The sequence below is a fragment of the Apodemus sylvaticus genome, chromosome 8 (assembly GCF_947179515.1).
Source record: "Apodemus sylvaticus chromosome 8, mApoSyl1.1, whole genome shotgun sequence".
In the NCBI taxonomy this organism is placed as follows: domain Eukaryota; kingdom Metazoa; phylum Chordata; class Mammalia; order Rodentia; family Muridae; genus Apodemus; species Apodemus sylvaticus.
The window spans coordinates 48,422,448-48,435,772 of NC_067479.1; the positions used below are offsets into that span (position 1 = coordinate 48,422,448).

Here is a 13,325-nt window from a genome sequence, read left to right on the forward strand (position 1 = left end):
TTCAATTGTCAAAAAAATCCTGATTTAATCATAAAAATAAAAACAAAAAAAAGCTAAGCACCAATAAACCTACTATCTCATAATCCCAGCTTTATTTCTAAAAGCCTCAAAAGCAGTAAGACCTTCAAATGTCTATCAACAGGTGGAGAAGCGCCACATCTATACAACTGAATAACACTAAACAATAAAAAAGGAGCAAATAACTGAAACACAGCAGAATGTCAAAGTAATTACACTATGCTATATAAGGAAGGCGAAATACAGTATGATTCCATTTATACAAAATTCTAGACACTCTAAAAGAGTCTCTCTCTCTCTCTCTCTCTCTCTCTCTCTCTCTCTCTCTCTCTCTCTCTCTCTCTCTCTCTCCCCCTCTCTCTCACACACACACCACACACACTCACACACACACACACACACAAAGATTGTGAGTCACAGATTTACCTGATCAGTGTTCCAACTGGTCAGCAACCTTTCATGCACAAACCAAAACTTAACAAGTCATATCCATTAAGTGCAAGCATGAGCCACTGGACCAGCAACAGAAATGTTCTTGGTTCTTACAGTCAGGCCTACAGCACAATTTAGGTTTTCTGTTTCAGTGTTTTGAGCTTTCTTGGTCTTCTGTGTTGACCCATTTTTGTAACAGTAACAGAAAGCTTTGGTTCTTTTTTTAAAAAATCTATATTGCACAGTAACAATAGCTACACAGGAAGAAAGGTGAGTCATCAAAAGAGCAGCAAGATGACAAGTGACACAAATCAGAACATTTTCATTACAATTTAATATTCAGCTTCAATTAACAACCCATCCACTTAAGTGCTTATCTGTAAGGAGTTAACAATTTGCTGGAGATGTCTTTGTCTTAGTTTCATACAGAGGAAAAAAACAACCACAAAAGGAAAATAAAGGAAAAGAACTGCCTTTAGATATAAATGGCTCTCAGAAGAACCAACAAACTTCAAATCTTGTTAAAGAAGACCAAATTGTTTAAACATAACGTGTAAATATTCTTGATTCAAATTACAGAAAATGCAGTTAAGATGTATAATGTAGTCAGTCTTTTAAAAAATGATTTATTTTACACATGGAGCTTTTATTATCTATTGGAAATTTTAAATCTATGAATCAGCATGGTGGTGTACATGTGTGTGTGTGCACATGGTTTCAATTCTGACCACTTTGTCCTGGATAACCACTAAGGGGATCTCTGCAAGAGCTAATTCTCCCTTTCCCGACAATCACTAGGGTTAGCTAGTCCTTTGTACAGCTGTGGGACCCCACAAATTCTCCCTTCTATGGAAGTATGTCTAATGATATTGGCCTTTCTCCAGTCTTGTTTGTGCAGACTGCTGCAGACTTCCTGGTATCCTGGCTCTCACAGTCTTTCTGCTTCCTCTTCCTCAGTGTTCTCTGATGCAGAGATACAAGGGCTGGGATATAGATATTCAGGCTAGGCTCCCCATGGTCTACTGACCTCTGAATGGTGTCCCGTAGCCGTCTGTAATGGTCCCCATTTGCTCTGTAATAATGGGTGATGGCTACACTTACTTGTGGTATAAGCATCAGATATTGAATGCAATTGGGAATTATGTTGGTGCAGTTTTAATTTTTTTGATGATTATGAGCATTTTAATGATGGTTCTTAAATGCTTTAACCTCCCTTCTAGCCCACCACCCACCAGAGGTAGTGGGAAAGAAAGGATACGAGGAAGTGGACCTGTTTAGAAATGGTTCTTTAGAGCAACTCTCAGCTGCATTGCCAGGACAACAGCAGTTCAGTTCACAGGTCAGCTCAATCCACTCCAAGCACTTCACGGATATATCAGCAGTCCAGTTCAGTAGTGTTGGTATAGCAGCAGTGGTGGCACGACCTAGCTAGGCCTCAGCCAAATTGGCACAATTTGAAGGAGGGACCAGGCCAACAGGAACGCCAGGAAAAGTTCTCAGTTGTGTCTCTCTCAGCGAAGTGAAGATCAGCGAAGATGTGAGACCAAGAAGCACCGCACAGCTCGCTCTAAAAGCAAGCCTCGCTCAGCCTCCATCGCTGCCATTGAGGGCTATTTACACTCCCTCCAAACCTCACATGTCCTCCATGGGTCTGGCTCACCACGTGTCTCACCTCAGCACGAGTCTGTCTCAGCTGGCATCACTCTGCCAATCGGCCTGAGTCCGAAGAAGCAGCGAAAAGCCGCCAGCACACCATCAGAAGTTTTTTGGTGCATTTCTCTCTAGGGAGCTCAACTACACAATATAAAGAGGACCAGTACATGTGTGTCATTAGCAGAGAATCCTTCATCACATGTCCTTTCACGTGCTTGCTTTAGCAGAACATCCTTTCACCCGTGTCTGAGCGAAATGTTTCTTCACGAGGAAATGTTCCTTCATGTGTTTGCCCCAGTAAAACATCTCCAACACAACTGACTTTCCAAAGAACCCTTAAGTTTCTACTTCATGCTGGTCTAGTAAAACAACCATTGTAAATTCTTTATGAAGTCCATGACCTCAATAGTTCCAGAAAGTTGGCAAGGTTTCTAGAGCCAAGGCTGATCTTCCTCTTGTTGAGCGGGCCCAAAGTCCAATTAGACTGCTGTTGCTTACCACTAACATGTGACTGTCACTTAATGTCACCTTTATGCCTTGATAATCATTGTTGTGGTTCATGGATGTTGCAGCTAGGTCAGTCTGTTAATTTCTCCCCTCCCTTGGCAGCTTGTATAGCGTTTTCTGATACCATGGAAGGGAGACTCCAGGAAGAAGGCTTTGGATTAGATCCAGCTAGAATCATCTGAGTCCTGTTTCCTAAGTGTGGGTTGCAAACGTCCCTGCTGCAAGCTCTGGCCCTTACAGTCCTTCTGCCCCTCTTGTAAGATGGCCCCTGGGCCTTGGGGCAGGATGCAGTGCTGCAGACATCCCGGTGTGGCTGGGCATCCCACTGATGCACTGTAACAATGTCTGCATTAACAGCAATCCACCACAGAACAACTCCTGCTGCGGTCTCAGGGCTGTGTTATCCCTGCTACCCCTTTAACGTTTTATTTTGATGAAAGGTCAAGATTGTCTGGACTGCCTTTGAAGTGATTCTGTTGGTTCAGGCAAGTCTTGAACTTGAAATCCTCGTGACACAGGCCGTGATTGGCTAAGATTACAGACCCACATCATAGAGCCTAGCTTAAACACAAACTCTTCGTCCTATGTCTGCCTCCCGAACGACTGGAATGGCAGGTATGCTCCTGTACACACCAGTACGTGTATCGGCGTAAATGGTAAGAGCAGACACTCCTCTGATCTGAAGTGCACCATCATCTCACTCTCCTGGAAAGTCACAGAAACTAATACTTCATACAGCAATATATCAGAGTGCCATTTTCTGGACACTCTGTACCTGACAAGATAGTTTTCAACTCTAGCCAAGGTGATATATGAAAATTGGCACCTTACAAGGAAATTTGCAGCTTGCTGGCTGTCACACAAGTTAGAATACCATTCACACATGTACTGGTCACATGATTCTTCTCACCAATTTGTGGGAATATCTGCATACTAAATATGTCAACATCATAGATATAGATTTTACAATGCTGTTTTAAAGGTTTGCTATTTGAGTTTATTTTCTCATTTAATTATGGTCATTAACCACAGCCAAATTGCCAGGTAAATCCAGAGAAACCAACTTAACCTATTACAAACCCGAAAACCATGTGTCTCAAGGCAAAGAGCACTGTAGACTTGTTGGTCAAAGAGAATAAAATATCAGGAGGAACAAGTTCAGATATGTTAGAAAACATGCTGACTATGGCTGGGGACAGCATATCAAGTTTTAGTTGGGGTTTCTGCTGCTGTGATGAAACACCATGACCAAAGGTTGAAATGGTGTGCTAGTCCACACACCATTTGGGGAAGAAAGGGTTTATTTAGCTTACATATCCTAAATCACAGTCCATTGTGAGAAACCAAAGCAGAAATTCAAGCTGTGTGGGAACCTGGGGCAGAAGCTGATGCGAAGGAGGTGTACTGATCTGGAAGTGCAGCCGGCTGACGTGCGCTGAGGGGGAACATCACTCTCTGTGCCTGGAATGCTCACACCAATCTCTAATTAAGAAAATGCCCCATGGCCCCATCTAATGAAGGCAATTTCTCAATTCTCAATTGAAGTTTTGTCCTCTCAGACTACTCCAGTTTGTTTCAAGCTGACATGAAACTAGCCAGCACAGCCATATATTTGAAAATGGCTATAGAGTAGATTTTAAATATTTTCACTAAAAGAAATGTAAATGAAGAAATGGACATATAGTAAGTTTAACTTAATCATTCTCCAATATATTAAAAAAATGAAAATATATGTTAAATAACATACTATTTCAATTTATCAATTAAAAAGACATTAATACAAATTTTTAATTATATATCTGTGATAAAACATCTGAAAAAGCAATGAGATCAATTAAGTGAAAAATAAGGGGTAAAATATATCAAATGTGTCTTACAATATGTTTCAAAACAAGACTGAAGAAAAATTAGTCACTGGATAAAGATTGCTCGTGCTGAGCCCATGGAGAACCTTCATGAAAAAGTCAGACTCTACGGGTTGACTTAAGTCTTCCTTTTGAGCATATATTCTCAAAGACGCATCTAGCTGCTGCTGGAGAGGTGACTCAGCAGTTAAAATCATCTATCTCTCTTTCAGAAGGACCAGTGTTCAATTCCTAGCACCCATATCAGGCATCTCACAACTGCCTGTAACTCCAGTTCCAAGAGACTGGCTGTCTCTGGCCTCTGTAGGTACCCACACATGACCATATATGCATATACACATAATTAAAAATAAAATACTTTTTATAGAAATACATAGAACTGGGTATGATGCCATATGCATTTAATCCAATTACTTAGGCAGTAGTTCAAGGGCAGTCTGATCTATGCATGTAGCTAACAATTCTCAGGCCATCTATGGCTAGAGAGTAAGACTCTGTCTCAAAAATAAAATAATCTTTAAAAAAAAATCAGAAGTAATATGAGAAGTAATTCTCATGTAAGAAGAGGTAATTGTGCAATATTAATATAAAGCATCTGCCCTCGCCCTGGTCACAGAAGCTTCTACTTATGACAAATGCAATTAATAGAGAGACATGTATGGTCAAGGTGCTCATCCCTGATGAGACACCCATAATCTCCCATAATCAAGGAACATGATGGAGGGGGAATCCAAAGAATGTAAGAGCCTGACTAAGAGAACAGGGTCATGAAATGCTGTCTCCTCGCATGGTATGGTCACCACAGTCATGAACTCACAATAACTATGGCTATTGTCCAAGGCATTGCTTGGCAAGACTGGACTTGTCAACATTCAATCACAATGGGGAGAGTCTCCGGGGACCTAGTCCCTTCCTAGAAAGCAACAGCAACTATGGCTGATGGACAGGCAGAGAGCCCTTGTGGTCAGTGGTACAGCTACTGGTGACTCGCCCACTCTCTAGCTCATAGCTGTACATCCTTGTCGAGAATGGCCCTAGTTAAACTCAGTGGGTCTCAAAACTAATAAAACAGACACCTCAGTTGGAAGGGGGCTTGTTGGAAAGAGGGAGAGCTTGGTGGGCAGGGGGAATATAAGAGGCTGCGATGATGAGTGTGACAGAATGCATTATATACGTGTATGAAACTGTAAAGAGTATGTTTAGCATAACTAATCAAAGAAGACCCTAAGTGCTGGAAGTCTTGCTTCTTTTACATTTCCTCAAGCTCTGTCTCTACTGAAAAGCTTAGGTAATACGTCCCCAGAGGTCCTATGTGTAACCTTTGGACTAATTTATTAAAAGTGGCAAATAGCTGCATTGATTGTTCTACAATATTTACACTGACACAAAAAACACATTGTTTTGCCATGTTGTTCTGTCATTTATGACATTGATGAATTTCTCAAACCTTTGAATTATTTATAAGCTAAATAAATCATGAAAACACTCTTCAATCTCATAATCCATTTTGAGAGCAAAATGTTGTATGTAATTCTTACAGACAGTATCTGTGGGGCCTAATTTCTTTGATAAAAGTTTGGTGTGTCCAGTGACCTTAAATGGCATCAACTCTTATTGTCTGCAGGTGACAAAAAGATTATGCAAGGAATCAGGATGTACCTCAGAGGAGGGCTAAAGTTGTCTCCTGAGACCTGTTACCTGGAGAGCAGCATCTCAAAGGCTCTGGAAGAAATACTTTCTTTGATATAAAATATTTTAACTTCAAACACAAATATGAAAGAATGTCTTCAAAAACCTGACAAGTTCATCTAAGCTTTGAGATTCAGCTTTCACACAAAACAGCAAAAGGGCTTCAATTACCGACTCCAACCCTTGCAGGTGAGAGACTGGGACTAAGATGCTGTATGAAGGTCTAATGGGGAAGGCGGGAGCTGACAAGGCCTGGAGAATAAAACACTGACTAGCAACCCCATCCCTGTGTGATGTGCCAGGCCCCAGGCTAGCTGCTGAACTAGAAAGGTGTCCTGTGGTGCGGACACTGTAAAGACAGAAACAGCTCAGAGGAGGTGTCAACAGGTGACTGCAGGATGCAGCGAGCATTAGCTCAGGTGGTTATGAAATGGGGGAGTGCACTGTGAGAGGACAAAGCTGCTCTCTTGTAGTCCGCCATGGAATTCCAGGCCTCTGGTGGAGAATACCTGTGCTCTGGGCCTCCTGCAGGTCAGGGCTTCTGTCACTGAAACACACTGCTTTTGCTTCTTCCTACAGTGTGCTTATTCTAAGACTATTTTTTGTCTTTTAAATAGCTAATATTTAAAATGGAGCATAGAAAGGTGTTTTACCAATACTTAGTCTCTCAGCGTTCTAAAAATCTGGTGAGGACAGATAAATACCACCACACCACAATGGCAGCAAATGAATTCTCCCATGTATCAAGCTTCCTTCAATTACAGGATGAATTCTGATGAAAAACAAGTGTGCCTTCAAAGTATCAGATAGTCTGAGAAGGTAAAAAGGGAAACCAAACTGAAGTCAGAAAACCCGGACTTTGCAATTCATTAATAGGTCTTCCAACCTCTTCCCTGTGCTTGACTTCCCCAGCTATTAGGTAAAGCTTTAGAGACACTAATTATTGGTAAAGCACCTTTCTACAACAAAGGGCCAACATTCTATGCTCTATTTTAAATATTAGCTATAGAAAAGACAAAAAATATTCTTAGAATAAGCTGAACTGTTACATAAATATAGGGAAAAAAGAATAAAACTATTTTTAAAAAAATCACTATTTCTAAAACAAAAATGATATCTGATCACTATGGAGTAAGAGTGGTCTTCAATGGCAACAAAAACGACAGAAGGCCCACATACAAATGGAGGCTGAACAATACTCTACTCAATGACACCTTGGCCAAAGAAGAAATAAAGAAAGAAATCAGAGACTTTTTAGAATTTAATGAAAATGAAGGCACAACATATCCAAATCTTTGGGACACAATGAAAGCAGTGCTAACAGGAAAACTCATAGCCCTGAGTGCCTCCAAAAAGAACATGGAGAGAGCATACACTAGCAGCTTAACAACACACCTGAAAGCCTTGGAACAAAAAGGGGCTATTTCACCCAGGAGGAGTAGAAGACAGGAAATCATCAAACTCAGGGCTGAAATCAGTCAAGTGGAAACAAAGAGAACCATACAAAGAATTAACGAATCCAGGACCTGTTTTTTTGAGAAAATCAACAAGATAGACCCTTAGCCAGACTGACCAAAGGGCAGAGAGAAAGTATCTGAATTAACAAAATTAGAAATGAAAAGGGAGATATAACAACAAAAACTGAGGAAATTCAAAAAATCATCAAATCCTACTACAAAAGCCTATACTCAACACAACTGGAGAATCTGGAGGACATAGACAATTTCCTATACAGATACCAAATACCAAAATTAAATCAGGACCAAATAGATCATCTAAACAGTCCATAACCCCTAAAGAAATAGAAGGGGTCATAGAAAGCCTTCCAACCAAAAAAAGCACAGGACCAGATGGCTTCAGTGCAGAATTCTATCAGACCTTCAAAGAAGACCTAACACCAATACTCTTCAAACTATTCCACAAAATAGAAACAGAAGGAACACTTACCCAATTCCTTCTATGAAGCCACAATTACGCTGATACCAAAACCACACAAAGATCCAACAAAGAAAGAGAACTTCAGACCAATTTCTCTTATGAACATCGATACAAAAATACTCAATAAAGTTCTTGCCAACCAAATCCAAGAACACATCAAAACAATCATCCACCATGATCAAGTAGGCTTTATTCCAGGGATGCAGGGTTGGTTCAATATACGGAAATCCATCAACACAATCCACTACATAAACAAACTCAAAGAAAAAAACCACATGGTCATTTCATTGGATGCTGAAAAAGCATTTGACAAAATTCAGCATCCTTTCATGCTTAAAGTCTTGGAAAGAACAGGAATTCAAGGCCCATACCTAAACACAGTAAAAGCAATATACAGCAAACTGGTAGCCAGCATCAAACTAAATGGAGAGAAACTTGAAGCAATCCCACTAAAATCAGGGACTAGACAGGGCTGCCCCCTTTCTCCTTATCTTTTCAATATTGTACTTGAGGTACTGTCTAAAGCAATTAGACAACATAAGGAGGTCAAAGAGATACAAATTGGAAAGGAGAAGTCAAACTATCATTATTTGCAGATGATATGATAGTCTACCTAAGTGACCCAAAAAACTCCACTAGAGAACTCCTACAGCTGATAAACAACTTCAGCAAAGTAGCTGGTTATAAAATCAACTCAAGCAAATCAGTAGCCTTTCTATACTCAAAGGATAAGCAGACTGAGAAAGAAATTAGGGAAATGACACCCTTCACAATAGCCACAAACAGTATAAAGTACCTTGGGGTGACTCTTACCAAGCATGTGAAAGGTCTGTATGACAAGAACTTCAAGACTCTGAAGAAGGAAATGGAAGAAGACCTCAAAAAATGGAAAAACCTCTCATGCTCATGGATTGGCAGGATTAATATAGTTAAAATGGCCATTTTGCCAAAAGCAATATACAAATTCATCGCAATACCCATCAAAATCCCAACTCAATTCTTCATAGAGTTAGAAAGAGCAATTCTCAAATTCATCTGGAATAACAAAAAACCCAGGATAGCTAAAACTATTCTCAACAACAAAAGAAATTCTGGGGGGATCAGTATCCCTGACCTCAAGCAATACTACTGAGCAATAGTGTTAAAAACTGCATGGTATTGGTACAGTGACAGGCAGGTGAATCAATGGAACAGGACTGAAGATCCAGAAATGAACCCACACACCTCTGGCCACTTGATCCTCGACAAAGGGGCTGAAAACATCCAATGGAAAAAAGATAGCCTTTTCAACAAATGGTGCTGGTTCAACTGGAGGTCAGCATGCAGGAGAATGCGAATCGATCCATCCCTGTCTCCTTGTACTAAGCTCAACTCCAAATGGATCAAGGACCTCCACATAAAGCCAGACACTCTGAAGCTAATAGAAAAAAAACTGGGGAAGACCGTTGAGGACACTGGTACAGGGGGATAGTTCCTGAACAGAACACCAATAGCGTATGCTCTAAGATCAAGAATTGACAAATGGGACCTCATAAAATTACAAAGTTTTTGTAAAGCAAAGGACACCATCAAAAGGACAAATCAGCAACCAACAAATTGGGAAAAGATCTTCACCAACCCTACATCAGATAGAGGGCTAATATCCAATATATACAAAGAACTCAAGAAGTTAAACCCCAGAAAACCAAATAACCCTATTAAAAATGGGGTACAGAGTTAAACAACGAATTCTCACCTGAAGAACTTCGGATGGTGGAGAAACATCTTAAAAAATGCTCAACTTCATTAGTCATCAGGGACATGCAAATCAAAATAACCCTGAGATTTCACCTTACACCAGTCAGAATGGGAAAGATTAAAAACTCAGAAGACAGCAGGTGTTGGCGAGGATGTGGAGAAAGAGGAACACTCCTCCACTGCTGGTGGGGTTGCAAATTGGTACAACCACTCTGGAAATCAGTCTGGTGGTTCCTCAGAAAACTGGCCACGTCACTTCCGAAAAATTCTGCTATATCACTCCTGGGCATATACCCAGAGGATTCCCCAGCATGTAATAAGGATATATGCTCCACTATGTTCATAGCAGCCCTATTTATAATAGCCAGAAGCTGGAAAGAACCCAGGTATCCCTCAACAGAAGAATGGATGCAAAAAAATGTGGTATATATACACAATGGAGTACTATTCAGCCATTAGAAACAATGAATTCATGAAATTCTTAGGCAAATGGATGGAGCTGGAGAACATCATACTAAGTGAGGTAACCCAGTCTCAAAAGATCAATCATGGTATGCACTCACTAATAAGTGGATATTAGCCTGGAAAACTGGAATAGCCCAAATATAATCCACACATCAAATGAGGTACAAGAAGAACGGAGGAGTGGCCCCTGGTTCTGGAAAGACTCAGTGTAGCAGTATAAGGCAAAACCAGAACAGGGAAGTGGGAAGGGGTGGGTGGGAGAATAGGGCGAGGGAAGGGGGCTCATGTGACTTTTGGGGAGTGGGGGACCAGAAAAGGGGAAATCATTTGAAATGTAAATAAAAAATATATCAAATAAAATATAAAAAATTTAAAAAATAAATAAATAAATCACCATTTCTAAAACAAAAATACTTCAAAATTTCCTCAGAACCTACAGATATAATGTCTGGTCAATTACAGACCAGTGAAAGTAAAGACCTGTAATTTTCCCATTTTGAACCATACACAGTATCTGAATACAATAGACAAGTGAACAAAATCCTGTGCTGCAGTCACTTAGCTGCGACATTGTGCCTGTCCAGACACGTGTTTAGATTTGGTTGGCCTAACCACACCTTCCTTTCCAAGTCCAACATCTAAACATCTTTATCTAACAAATAGACACAGTTAACAATTTACCACTGGATAAAACATATGCTACCTCCTTCTTGATGTGCAAAAGGTAAAAGGTGAGGACTTGTGCAGGAATAATATCAGTGACAGACAGCAAACAGAAGCAAATGCAGATAGTGATCTAAAGGCCAGTCAGTTACTTCCACTACCAAGTCTTCAGGTACGTTTCAAAGAGCAAGCTACAAATGACACAAACAAGCTTTAAAGGTGACACCATAAGGGTTCTGTGCAATGGTAGGATGTGGGGAGTGTGAGGAAGAACATGACAGCGGCTGCTGGACTGCTCTGGTGGTTGGTTGCTGACTTCCACAATCACAACGTGTTGTTTAGCAACACTTACACTTTGGAAAGTAATTGCACTCACCCCTGCCCAGATTTATATTTTAAAGGAAAACTGAAGGCAGGAGGAGTATTTTTAGCGTGTGTCTTAACAACATAATAACCCTTACTAATCTCCGCACTGCTGCTCCCCGGCAGGAAATGTCAGCCTACAGAAATCAGACTCCAGGGGACAATTGTCAGTAGATTCAAAATTTTCAACTGACTTAGAAATAGCCACATGGCAGCTAGTAAAAAGAATGTGAACACTGAGTCCTCCAAACTTCAGAGAAGTCTGCACCCACCGTGGAGTCCATCTCCATAGACAGGGACCTGTACCCACCATGGACCCCATCTCCATACACAGGGACCTGTACCCACCATGGACCTCATCTCCATACACAGGAACCTGTACCCACCATGGACCCCATCTCCATACACAGGGACCTGTACCCACCATGGGCTCCATCTCCATACACAGGGACCTGTACCCACCATGGGCTCCATCTCCATACAGAGGGACCTGTACCCACCACGGGCTCCATCTCCATACACAGGGACCTGTACCCACCATGGACCCCATCTCCATATACAGGGACCTGTACCCACCATGGGCTCCATCTCCATACACAGGGACCTGTACCCACCATGGACTCCATCTCCATACACGGGGACCTGTACCCACCATGGGCTCCATCTCCATACACAGGGACCTTGTACCCACCATGGACTCCATCTCCATACACGGGGACCTGTACCCACCATGGGCTCCATCTCTATACATAGGGACCGGTACCCACCATGGGCTCCATCTCCATACACAGGGACCTGTACCCACCATGGGCTCCATCTCCATACACAGGGACCTGTACCCACCACAGGCTCCATCTCCATATACAGAGACCTGTACCCACCATGGGCTCCATCTCCATACACAGGGACCTGTACCCACCATGGGCTCCATCTCCATACACAGGGACCTGTACCCACCACAGGCTCCATCTCCATATACAGAGACCTGTACCCACCATGGGCTCCATCTCCATACACAGGGACCTGTACCCACCATGGGCTCCATCTCCATACACAGGGACCTGTACCTACCATGGGCTCCATCTCCATACACAGGGACCTGTACCCACCACGGGCTCCATCTCCATACACAGGGACCTGTACCCACCACGGGCTCCATCTCCATACACAGGGACCTGTACCCACCATGGGCTCCATCTCCATACACAGGGACCTGTACCCACCATGGGCTCCATCTCCATACACAGGGACCTGTACCCACCATGGACTCCATCTCCATACAGAGGGACCTGTACCCACCATGGACTCCATCTCCATACAGAGGGACCTGTACCCACCATGGGCTCCATCTCCATACACAGGGACCTGTGCCCACCATGGGCTCCATCTCCATACACAGCGACCTGTACCCACCATGGGCTCCATCTCCATACACAGGGACCTGTACCCACCATGGGCTCCATCTCCATACAGAGGGACCTGTACCTGCCCATAAACTCCATCTCTATACAGAGGAGCTTATACCTGCCCATAAACTCCATCTCCATATAGTCGAGGAGTCAGGATTTGAATGCCCTAGAGAAATTCATATAATAAACATAGCATGACCAAATTTTTAAGCACAATCTTCACCCTCAGCAACCATTTCCCTAAAATCTGAACTAAATAAAATTTTCTATTTTCTATTAGGAAGGAGCATTATTCCTCAGCTATCAAACTTATTATGAAAAATGAGCTACATTCATATTCAGAAAAAGACCCAGAAATCAAAGGTCATTACCATTTTTTCACTTAATCTTGTACTCAAGGTATGTAAAGTATTACAGGTCTATTTTCTTAATTTTTTTGCAGACATGTATAACAATTTGTTGAAGAAATTATGTCACTAGTTTTACCTCTAGAAAAGAAAAGCTGTCTGTTACAATAATGCACTCAGACACAGCCATTTAATAATGAACATTAAAAATAAATGTTCCTGACACCCACTGATGGGAT

At 41.7% G+C, this 13,325-nt stretch overlaps 1 protein-coding gene and 1 long non-coding RNA gene across 3 annotated transcripts in view; both read right to left on the reverse strand.

Moving 5' to 3' along the window:
• Positions 1-13,325, reverse strand: part of Vwa8 (von Willebrand factor A domain containing 8) — a 335,644-nt gene that overhangs the window by 292,682 nt on the left and 29,637 nt on the right. The gene's annotated exons all lie outside the window — the stretch shown is intronic.
• On the reverse strand, positions 12,239-12,794 carry LOC127691259 (uncharacterized). Of its 2 annotated transcripts, none has more exons than XR_007979226.1 (3): positions 12,734-12,794; positions 12,316-12,391; positions 12,239-12,277 (listed from the first exon to the last, which is right to left on the reverse strand). It is a non-coding gene; the product is annotated as an uncharacterized LOC127691259 (long non-coding RNA). The 2 variants fall into 2 exon arrangements; XR_007979225.1 differs by lacking the exon at positions 12,734-12,794 and adding an exon at positions 12,506-12,566.